Source organism: Salmo salar, chromosome 23, assembly GCF_965601325.2.
Source record: "Salmo salar chromosome 23, fSalSal1, whole genome shotgun sequence".
NCBI classification, from domain to species: Eukaryota; Metazoa; Chordata; class Actinopteri; order Salmoniformes; family Salmonidae; genus Salmo; species Salmo salar.
In genome coordinates this window covers 13,856,316-13,865,000 of record NC_138313.1, presented here as the reverse complement: position 1 = coordinate 13,865,000, position 8,685 = coordinate 13,856,316, and the positions used below count along the sequence as shown (strand labels likewise).

The following is an 8,685-nucleotide window of genomic DNA, read 5'->3' as shown; positions in this document are numbered from 1 at the left end:
ACATCTGTAGAGACTGAATGGTTAGAGCTAGAGACTACTATGACACATCTATGGAAAGCTGAGACCCTCACGGACACGTACATGTAGTCGGTTTTGCTCTATACCGCTCACAAGCCACACAATAGTAGTTAGAAGGAGAGGTGTGTGTGGAAAATCCCAGGACATAGTCACAAAGGCCAAACTCAAGACAGTTGTCACTGACTTGTTGGATATTCGTTTCCCATTTAACAACTAAAGCCTTGCACAAAGTAAATCACCTCACACACTGGAAATCTACAATGGATTCACAAAAGTCTACTGAGAATGCATAAATGTCCAAACGGTAAGTGAGCCCAAACTCAGACTTTTCAAGAGTCAGTTGAGAATTCTACCATGACCAGAGATTGCTGTCGACCTGGCAATCTCAAAAGAGATTTCTTCCTCACGGGGTTGCATACTTGTCAAAATGACTTGTTCAAAAGTTCCTGCATTGGCCGGGAATCGAACCCGGGCCTCCCGCGTGGCAGGCGAGAATTCTACCACTGAACAACCAATGCCTTGCAATGATGAAAAAAAACCCACGGCTAGATATCGTATCAAAAATCTTTAATTCTAAGCATATTTCCCGCTTTGTGGGCTCAGTGACATTGTACACCCTAATAAAATCAGTCTTTCCTCCCCGTCGGGGAATTGAACCCCGGTCTCCCGCGTGACAGGCGGGGATACTCACCACTATACTAACGAGGAGCAGGTGGGTTGGTTCTTTGAAAAAATGTGGAGCATTGGATACTATCCCTAAATTTGGAGAGTTGGGTGTTAACCCTTCCAACAAAAACATCTGTAGAGACTGAATGGTTAGAGCTAGAGACTACTATGACACATCTATGGAAAGCTGAGACCCTCACGGACACGTACATGTAGTCGGTTTTGCTCTATACCGCTCACAAGCCACATAATAGTAGTTAGAAGGAGAGGTGTGTGTGGAAAATCCCAGGACATAGTCACAAAGGCCAAACTCAAGACAGTTGTCACTGACTTGTTGGATATTCGTTTCCCATTTAACAACTAAAGCCTTGCACAAAGTAAATCACCTCACACACTGGAAATCTACAATGGATTCACAAAAGTCTACTGAGAATGCATAAATGTCCAAACGGTAAGTGAGCCCAAACTCAGACTTTTCAAGAGTCAGTTGAGAATTCTACCATGACCAGAGATTGCTGTCGACCTGGCAATCTCAAAAGAGATTTCTTCCTCACGGGGTTGCATACTTGTCAAAATGACTTGTTCAAAAGTTCCTGCATTGGCCGGGAATCGAACCCGGGCCTCCCGCGTGGCAGGCGAGAATTCTACCACTGAACAACCAATGCCTTGCAATGATGAAAAAAAACCCACGGCTAGATATCGTATCAAAAATCTTTAATTCTAAGCATATTTCCCGCTTTGTGGGCTCAGTGACATTGTACACCCTAATAAAATCAGTCTTTCCTCCCCGTCGGGGAATTGAACCCCGGTCTCCCGCGTGACAGGCGGGGATACTCACCACTATACTAACGAGGAGCAGGTGGGTTGGTTCTTTGAAAAAATGTGGAGCATTGGATACTATCCCTAAATTTGGAGAGTTGGGTGTTAACCCTTCCAACAAAAACATCTGTAGAGACTGAATGGTTAGAGCTAGAGACTACTATGACACATCTATGGAAAGCTGAGACCCTCACGGACACGTACATGTAGTCGATTTTGCTCTATACCGCTCACAAGCCACATAATAGTAGTTAGAAGGAGAGGTGTGTGTGGAAAATCCCAGGACATAGTCACAAAGGCCAAACTCAAGACAGTTGTCACTGACTTGTTGGATATTCGTTTCCCATTTAACAACTAAAGCCTTGCACAAAGTAAATCACCTCACACACTGGAAATCTACAATGGATTCACAAAAGTCTACTGAGAATGCATAAATGTCCAAACGGTAAGTGAGCCCAAACTCAGACTTTTCAAGAGTCAGTTGAGAATTCTACCATGACCAGAGATTGCTGTCGACCTGGCAATCTCAAAAGAGATTTCTTCCTCACGGGGTTGCATACTTGTCAAAATGACTTGTTCAAAAGTTCCTGCATTGGCCGGGAATCGAACCCGGGCCTCCCGCGTGGCAGGCGAGAATTCTACCACTGAACAACCAATGCCTTGCAATGCTGAAATAAACCCCACGGCTAGATATCGTATCAAAAATCTTTAATTCTAAGCATATTTCCCGCTTTGTGGGCTCAGTGACATTGTACACCCTAATAAAATCAGTCTTTCCTCCCCGTCGGGGAATTGAACCCCGGTCTCCCGCGTGACAGGCGGGGATACTCACCACTATACTAACGAGGAGCAGGTGGGTTGGTTCTTTGAAAAAATGTGGAGCATTGGATACTATCCCTAAATTTGGAGAGTTGGGTGTTAACCCTTCCAACAAAAACATCTGTAGAGACTGAATGGTTAGAGCTAGAGACTACTATGACACATCTATGGAAAGCTGAGACCCTCACGGACACGTACATGTAGTCGATTTTGCTCTATACCGCTCACAAGCCACATAATAGTAGTTAGAAGGAGAGGTGTGTGTGGAAAATCCCAGGACATAGTCACAAAGGCCAAACTCAAGACAGTTGTCACTGACTTGTTGGATATTCGTTTCCCATTTAACAACTAAAGCCTTGCACAAAGTAAATCACCTCACACACTGGAAATCTACAATGGATTCACAAAAGTCTACTGAGAATGCATAAATGTCCAAACGGTAAGTGAGCCCAAACTCAGACTTTTCAAGAGTCAGTTGAGAATTCTACCATGACCAGAGATTGCTGTCGACCTGGCAATCTCAAAAGAGATTTCTTCCTCACAGGGTTGCATACTTGTCAAAATGACTTGTTCAAAAGTTCCTGCATTGGCCGGGAATCGATCCCGGGCCTCCGCGTGGCAGGCGAGAATTCTACCACTGAACAACCAATGCCTTGCGATGCTGAAATAAACCCCACGGCTAGATATCGTATCAAAAATCTTTAATTCTAAGCATATTTCCCGCTTTGTGGGCTCAGTGACATTGTACACCCTAATAAAATCAGTCTTTCCTCCCCGTCGGGGAATTGAACCCCGGTCTCCCGCGTGACAGGCGGGGATACTCACCACTATACTAACGAGGAGCAAGTGGGTTGGTTCTTTGAAAAAATGTGGAGCATTGGATACTATCCCTAAATTTGGAGAGTTGGGTGTTAACCCTTCCAACAAAAACATCTGTAGAGACTGAATGGTTAGAGCTAGAGACTACTATGACACATCTATGGAAAGCTGAGACCCTCACGGACACGTACATGTAGTCGATTTTGCTCTATACCGCTCACAAGCCACATAATAGTAGTTAGAAGGAGAGGTGTGTGTGGAAAATCCCAGGACATAGTCACAAAGGCCAAACTCAAGACAGTTGTCACTGACTTGTTGGATATTCGTTTCCCATTTAACAACTAAAGCCTTGCACAAAGTAAATCACCTCACACACTGGAAATCTACAATGGATTCACAAAAGTCTACTGAGAATGCATAAATGTCCAAACGGTAAGTGAGCCCAAACTCAGACTTTTCAAGAGTCAGTTGAGAATTCTACCATGACCAGAGATTGCTGTCGACCTGGCAATCTCAAAAGAGATTTCTTCCTCACGGGGTTGCATACTTGTCAAAATGACTTGTTCAAAAGTTCCTGCATTGGCCGGGAATCGAACCCGGGCCTCCCGCGTGGCAGGCGAGAATTCTACCACTGAACAACCAATGCCTTGCAATGCTGAAATAAACCCCACGGCTAGATATCGTATCAAAAATCTTTAATTCTAAGCATATTTCCCGCTTTGTGGGCTCAGTGACATTGTACACCCTAATAAAATCAGTCTTTCCTCCCCGTCGGGGAATTGAACCCCGGTCTCCCGCGTGACAGGCGGGGATACTCACCACTATACTAACGAGGAGCAGGTGGGTTGGTTCTTTGAAAAAATGTGGAGCATTGGATACTATCCCTAAATTTGGAGAGTTGGGTGTTAACCCTTCCAACAAAAACATCTGTAGAGACTGAATGGTTAGAGCTAGAGACTACTATGACACATCTATGGAAAGCTGAGACCCTCACGGAGACGTACATGTAGTCGATTTTGCTCTATACCGCTCACAAGCCACATAATAGTAGTTAGAAGGAGAGGTGTGTGTGGAAAATCCCAGGACATAGTCACAAAGGCCAAACTCAAGACAGTTGTCACTGACTTGTTGGATATTCGTTTCCCATTTAACAACTAAAGCCTTGCACAAAGTAAATCACCTCACACACTGGAAATCTACAATGGATTCACAAAAGTCTACTGAGAATGCATAAATGTCCAAACGGTAAGTGAGCCCAAACTCAGACTTTTCAAGAGTCAGTTGAGAATTCTACCATGACCAGAGATTGCTGTCGACCTGGCAATCTCAAAAGAGATTTCTTCCTCACGGGGTTGCATACTTGTCAAAATGACTTGTTCAAAAGTTCCTGCATTGGCCGGGAATCGAACCCGGGCCTCACGCGTGGCAGGCGAGAATTCTACCACTGAACAACCAATGCCTTGCAATGCTGAAATAAACCCCACGGCTAGATATCGTATCAAAAATCTTTAATTCTAAGCATATTTCCCGCTTTGTGGGCTCAGTGACATTGTACACCCTAATAAAATCAGTCTTTCCTCCCCGTCGGGGAATTGAACCCCGGTCTCCCGCGTGACAGGCGGGGATACTCACCACTATACTAACGAGGAGCAGGTGGGTTGGTTCTTTGAAAAAATGTGGAGCATTGGATACTATCCCTAAATTTGGAGAGTTGGGTGTTAACCCTTCCAACAAAAACATCTGTAGAGACTGAATGGTTAGAGCTAGAGACTACTATGACACATCTATGGAAAGCTGAGACCCTCACGGACACGTACATGTAGTCGGTTTTGCTCTATACCGCTCACAAGCCACACAATAGTAGTTAGAAGGAGAGGTGTGTGTGGAAAATCCCAGGACATAGTCACAAAGGCCAAACTCAAGACAGTTGTCACTGACTTGTTGGATATTCGTTTCCCATTTAACAACTAAAGCCTTGCACAAAGTAAATCACCTCACACACTGGAAATCTACAATGGATTCACAAAAGTCTACTGAGAATGCATAAATGTCCAAACGGTAAGTGAGCCCAAACTCAGACTTTTCAAGAGTCAGTTGAGAATTCTACCATGACCAGAGATTGCTGTCGACCTGGCAATCTCAAAAGAGATTTCTTCCTCACGGGGTTGCATACTTGTCAAAATGACTTGTTCAAAAGTTCCTGCATTGGCCGGGAATCGAACCCGGGCCTCCGCGTGGCAGGCGAGAATTCTACCACTGAACAACCAATGCCTTGCGATGCTGAAATAAACCCCACGGCTAGATATCGTATCAAAAATCTTTAATTCTAAGCATATTTCCCGCTTTGTGGGCTCAGTGACATTGTACACCCTAATAAAATCAGTCTTTCCTCCCCGTCGGGGAATTGAACCCCGGTCTCCCGCGTGACAGGCGGGGATACTCACCACTATACTAACGAGGAGCAGGTGGGTTGGTTCTTTGAAAAAATGTGGAGCATTGGATACTATCCCTAAATTTGGAGAGTTGGGTGTTAACCCTTCCAACAAAAACATCTGTAGAGACTGAATGGTTAGAGCTAGAGACTACTATGACACATCTATGGAAAGCTGAGACCCTCACGGACACGTACATGTAGTCGGTTTTGCTCTATACCGCTCACAAGCCACACAATAGTAGTTAGAAGGAGAGGTGTGTGTGGAAAATCCCAGGACATAGTCACAAAGGCCAAACTCAAGACAGTTGTCACTGACTTGTTGGATATTCGTTTCCCATTTAACAACTAAAGCCTTGCACAAAGTAAATCACCTCACACACTGGAAATCTACAATGGATTCACAAAAGTCTACTGAGAATGCATAAATGTCCAAACGGTAAGTGAGCCCAAACTCAGACTTTTCAAGAGTCAGTTGAGAATTCTACCATGACCAGAGATTGCTGTCGACCTGGCAATCTCAAAAGAGATTTCTTCCTCACGGGGTTGCATACTTGTCAAAATGACTTGTTCAAAAGTTCCTGCATTGGCCTGGAATCGAACGCGGGCCTCCCGCGTGGCAGGCGAGAATCCTACCACTGAACAACCAATGCCTTGCAATGCTGAAATAAACCCCACGGCTAGATATCGTATCAAAAATCTTTAATTCTAAGCATATTTCCCGCTTTGTGGGCTCAGTGACATTGTACACCCTAATAAAATCAGTCTTTCCTCCCCGTCGGGGAATTGAACCCCGGTCTCCCGCGTGACAGGCGGGGATACTCACCACTATACTAACGAGGAGCAGGTGGGTTGGTTCTTTGAAAAAATGTGGAGCATTGGATACTATCCCTAAATTTGGAGAGTTGGGTGTTAACCCTTCCAACAAAAACATCTGTAGAGACTGAATGGTTAGAGCTAGAGACTACTATGACACATCTATGGAAAGCTGAGACCCTCACGGACACGTACATGTAGTCGGTTTTGCTCTATACCGCTCACAAGCCACATAATAGTAGTTAGAAGGAGAGGTGTGTGTGGAAAATCCCAGGACATAGTCACAAAGGCCAAACTCAAGACAGTTGTCACTGACTTGTTGGATATTCGTTTCCCATTTAACAACTAAAGCCTTGCACAAAGTAAATCACCTCACACACTGGAAATCTACAATGGATTCACAAAAGTCTACTGAGAATGCATAAATGTCCAAACGGTAAGTGAGCCCAAACTCAGACTTTTCAAGAGTCAGTTGAGAATTCTACCATGACCAGAGATTGCTGTCGACCTGGCAATCTCAAAAGAGATTTCTTCCTCACGGGGTTGCATACTTGTCAAAATGACTTGTTCAAAAGTTCCTGCATTGGCCGGGAATCGAACCCGGGCCTCCCGCGTGGCAGGCGAGAATTCTACCACTGAACAACCAATGCCTTGCAATGATGAAAAAAAACCCACGGCTAGATATCGTATCAAAAATCTTTAATTCTAAGCATATTTCCCGCTTTGTGGGCTCAGTGACATTGTACACCCTAATAAAATCAGTCTTTCCTCCCCGTCGGGGAATTGAACCCCGGTCTCCCGCGTGACAGGCGGGGATACTCACCACTATACTAACGAGGAGCAGGTGGGTTGGTTCTTTGAAAAAATGTGGAGCATTGGATACTATCCCTAAATTTGGAGAGTTGGGTGTTAACCCTTCCAACAAAAACATCTGTAGAGACTGAATGGTTAGAGCTAGAGACTACTATGACACATCTATGGAAAGCTGAGACCCTCACGGACACGTACATGTAGTCGGTTTTGCTCTATACCGCTCACAAGCCACACAATAGTAGTTAGAAGGAGAGGTGTGTGTGGAAAATCCCAGGACATAGTCACAAAGGCCAAACTCAAGACAGTTGTCACTGACTTGTTGGATATTCGTTTCCCATTTAACAACTAAAGCCTTGCACAAAGTAAATCACCTCACACACTGGAAATCTACAATGGATTCACAAAAGTCTACTGAGAATGCATAAATGTCCAAACGGTAAGTGAGCCCAAACTCAGACTTTTCAAGAGTCAGTTGAGAATTCTACCATGACCAGAGATTGCTGTCGACCTGGCAATCTCAAAAGAGATTTCTTCCTCACGGGGTTGCATACTTGTCAAAATGACTTGTTCAAAAGTTCCTGCATTGGCCGGGAATCGAACCCGGGCCTCCCGCATGGCAGGCGAGAATTCTACCACTGAACAACCAATGCCTTGCAATGCTGAAATAAACCCCACGGCTAGATATCGTATCAAAAATCTTTAATTCTAAGCATATTTCCCGCTTTGTGGGCTCAGTGACATTGTACACCCTAATAAAATCAGTCTTTCCTCCCCGTCGGGGAATTGAACCCCGGTCTCCCGCGTGACAGGCGGGGATACTCACCACTATACTAACGAGGAGCAGGTGGGTTGGTTCTTTGAAAAAATGTGGAGCATTGGATACTATCCCTAAATTTGGAGAGTTGGGTGTTAACCCTTCCAACAAAAACATCTGTAGAGACTGAATGGTTAGAGCTAGAGACTACTATGACACATCTATGGAAAGCTGAGACCCTCACGGACACGTACATGTAGTCGGTTTTGCTCTATACCGCTCACAAGCCACACAATAGTAGTTAGAAGGAGAGGTGTGTGTGGAAAATCCCAGGACATAGTCACAAAGGCCAAACTCAAGACAGTTGTCACTGACTTGTTGGATATTCGTTTCCCATTTAACAACTAAAGCCTTGCACAAAGTAAATCACCTCACACACTGGAAATCTACAATGGATTCACAAAAGTCTACTGAGAATGCATAAATGTCCAAACGGTAAGTGAGCCCAAACTCAGACTTTTCAAGAGTCAGTTGAGAATTCTACCATGACCAGAGATTGCTGTCGACCTGGCAATCTCAAAAGAGATTTCTTCCTCACGGGGTTGCATACTTGTCAAAATGACTTGTTCAAAAGTTCCTGCATTGGCCGGGAATCGAACCCGGGCCTCCCGCATGGCAGGCGAGAATTCTACCACTGAACAACCAATGCCTTGCAATGCTGAAATAAACC

The 8,685-nt window shown here is 44.6% G+C and overlaps 15 non-coding genes across 15 annotated transcripts; all 15 read right to left on the bottom strand.

The window, feature by feature from the left end:
* Positions 1-465: 465 nt before the first annotated feature.
* Positions 466-536, bottom strand: trnag-gcc (transfer RNA glycine (anticodon GCC)). Its single transcript has one exon. It is a non-coding gene; the product is annotated as a tRNA-Gly (tRNA).
* Positions 537-654: 118 nt separating this feature from the next.
* On the bottom strand, positions 655-726 carry trnad-guc (transfer RNA aspartic acid (anticodon GUC)). The gene has a single exon. It is a non-coding gene; the product is annotated as a tRNA-Asp (tRNA).
* A 552-nt stretch (positions 727-1,278) lies between these two features.
* trnag-gcc (transfer RNA glycine (anticodon GCC)) lies at positions 1,279-1,349 on the bottom strand. Its single transcript has one exon. It is a non-coding gene; the product is annotated as a tRNA-Gly (tRNA).
* A 118-nt stretch (positions 1,350-1,467) lies between these two features.
* Positions 1,468-1,539, bottom strand: trnad-guc (transfer RNA aspartic acid (anticodon GUC)). The gene has a single exon. It is a non-coding gene; the product is annotated as a tRNA-Asp (tRNA).
* Positions 1,540-2,091: 552 nt separating this feature from the next.
* trnag-gcc (transfer RNA glycine (anticodon GCC)) lies at positions 2,092-2,162 on the bottom strand. The gene has a single exon. It is a non-coding gene; the product is annotated as a tRNA-Gly (tRNA).
* Positions 2,163-2,280: 118 nt separating this feature from the next.
* trnad-guc (transfer RNA aspartic acid (anticodon GUC)) lies at positions 2,281-2,352 on the bottom strand. Its single transcript has one exon. It is a non-coding gene; the product is annotated as a tRNA-Asp (tRNA).
* Positions 2,353-3,092: 740 nt separating this feature from the next.
* trnad-guc (transfer RNA aspartic acid (anticodon GUC)) lies at positions 3,093-3,164 on the bottom strand. The gene has a single exon. It is a non-coding gene; the product is annotated as a tRNA-Asp (tRNA).
* A 552-nt stretch (positions 3,165-3,716) lies between these two features.
* On the bottom strand, positions 3,717-3,787 carry trnag-gcc (transfer RNA glycine (anticodon GCC)). Its single transcript has one exon. It is a non-coding gene; the product is annotated as a tRNA-Gly (tRNA).
* Positions 3,788-3,905: 118 nt separating this feature from the next.
* On the bottom strand, positions 3,906-3,977 carry trnad-guc (transfer RNA aspartic acid (anticodon GUC)). The gene has a single exon. It is a non-coding gene; the product is annotated as a tRNA-Asp (tRNA).
* A 741-nt stretch (positions 3,978-4,718) lies between these two features.
* trnad-guc (transfer RNA aspartic acid (anticodon GUC)) lies at positions 4,719-4,790 on the bottom strand. Its single transcript has one exon. It is a non-coding gene; the product is annotated as a tRNA-Asp (tRNA).
* A 740-nt stretch (positions 4,791-5,530) lies between these two features.
* trnad-guc (transfer RNA aspartic acid (anticodon GUC)) lies at positions 5,531-5,602 on the bottom strand. The gene has a single exon. It is a non-coding gene; the product is annotated as a tRNA-Asp (tRNA).
* Positions 5,603-6,343: 741 nt separating this feature from the next.
* trnad-guc (transfer RNA aspartic acid (anticodon GUC)) lies at positions 6,344-6,415 on the bottom strand. The gene has a single exon. It is a non-coding gene; the product is annotated as a tRNA-Asp (tRNA).
* Positions 6,416-6,967: 552 nt separating this feature from the next.
* Positions 6,968-7,038, bottom strand: trnag-gcc (transfer RNA glycine (anticodon GCC)). Its single transcript has one exon. It is a non-coding gene; the product is annotated as a tRNA-Gly (tRNA).
* A 118-nt stretch (positions 7,039-7,156) lies between these two features.
* Positions 7,157-7,228, bottom strand: trnad-guc (transfer RNA aspartic acid (anticodon GUC)). The gene has a single exon. It is a non-coding gene; the product is annotated as a tRNA-Asp (tRNA).
* Positions 7,229-7,969: 741 nt separating this feature from the next.
* Positions 7,970-8,041, bottom strand: trnad-guc (transfer RNA aspartic acid (anticodon GUC)). The gene has a single exon. It is a non-coding gene; the product is annotated as a tRNA-Asp (tRNA).
* Between the last annotated feature and the right edge of the window lie 644 nt (positions 8,042-8,685).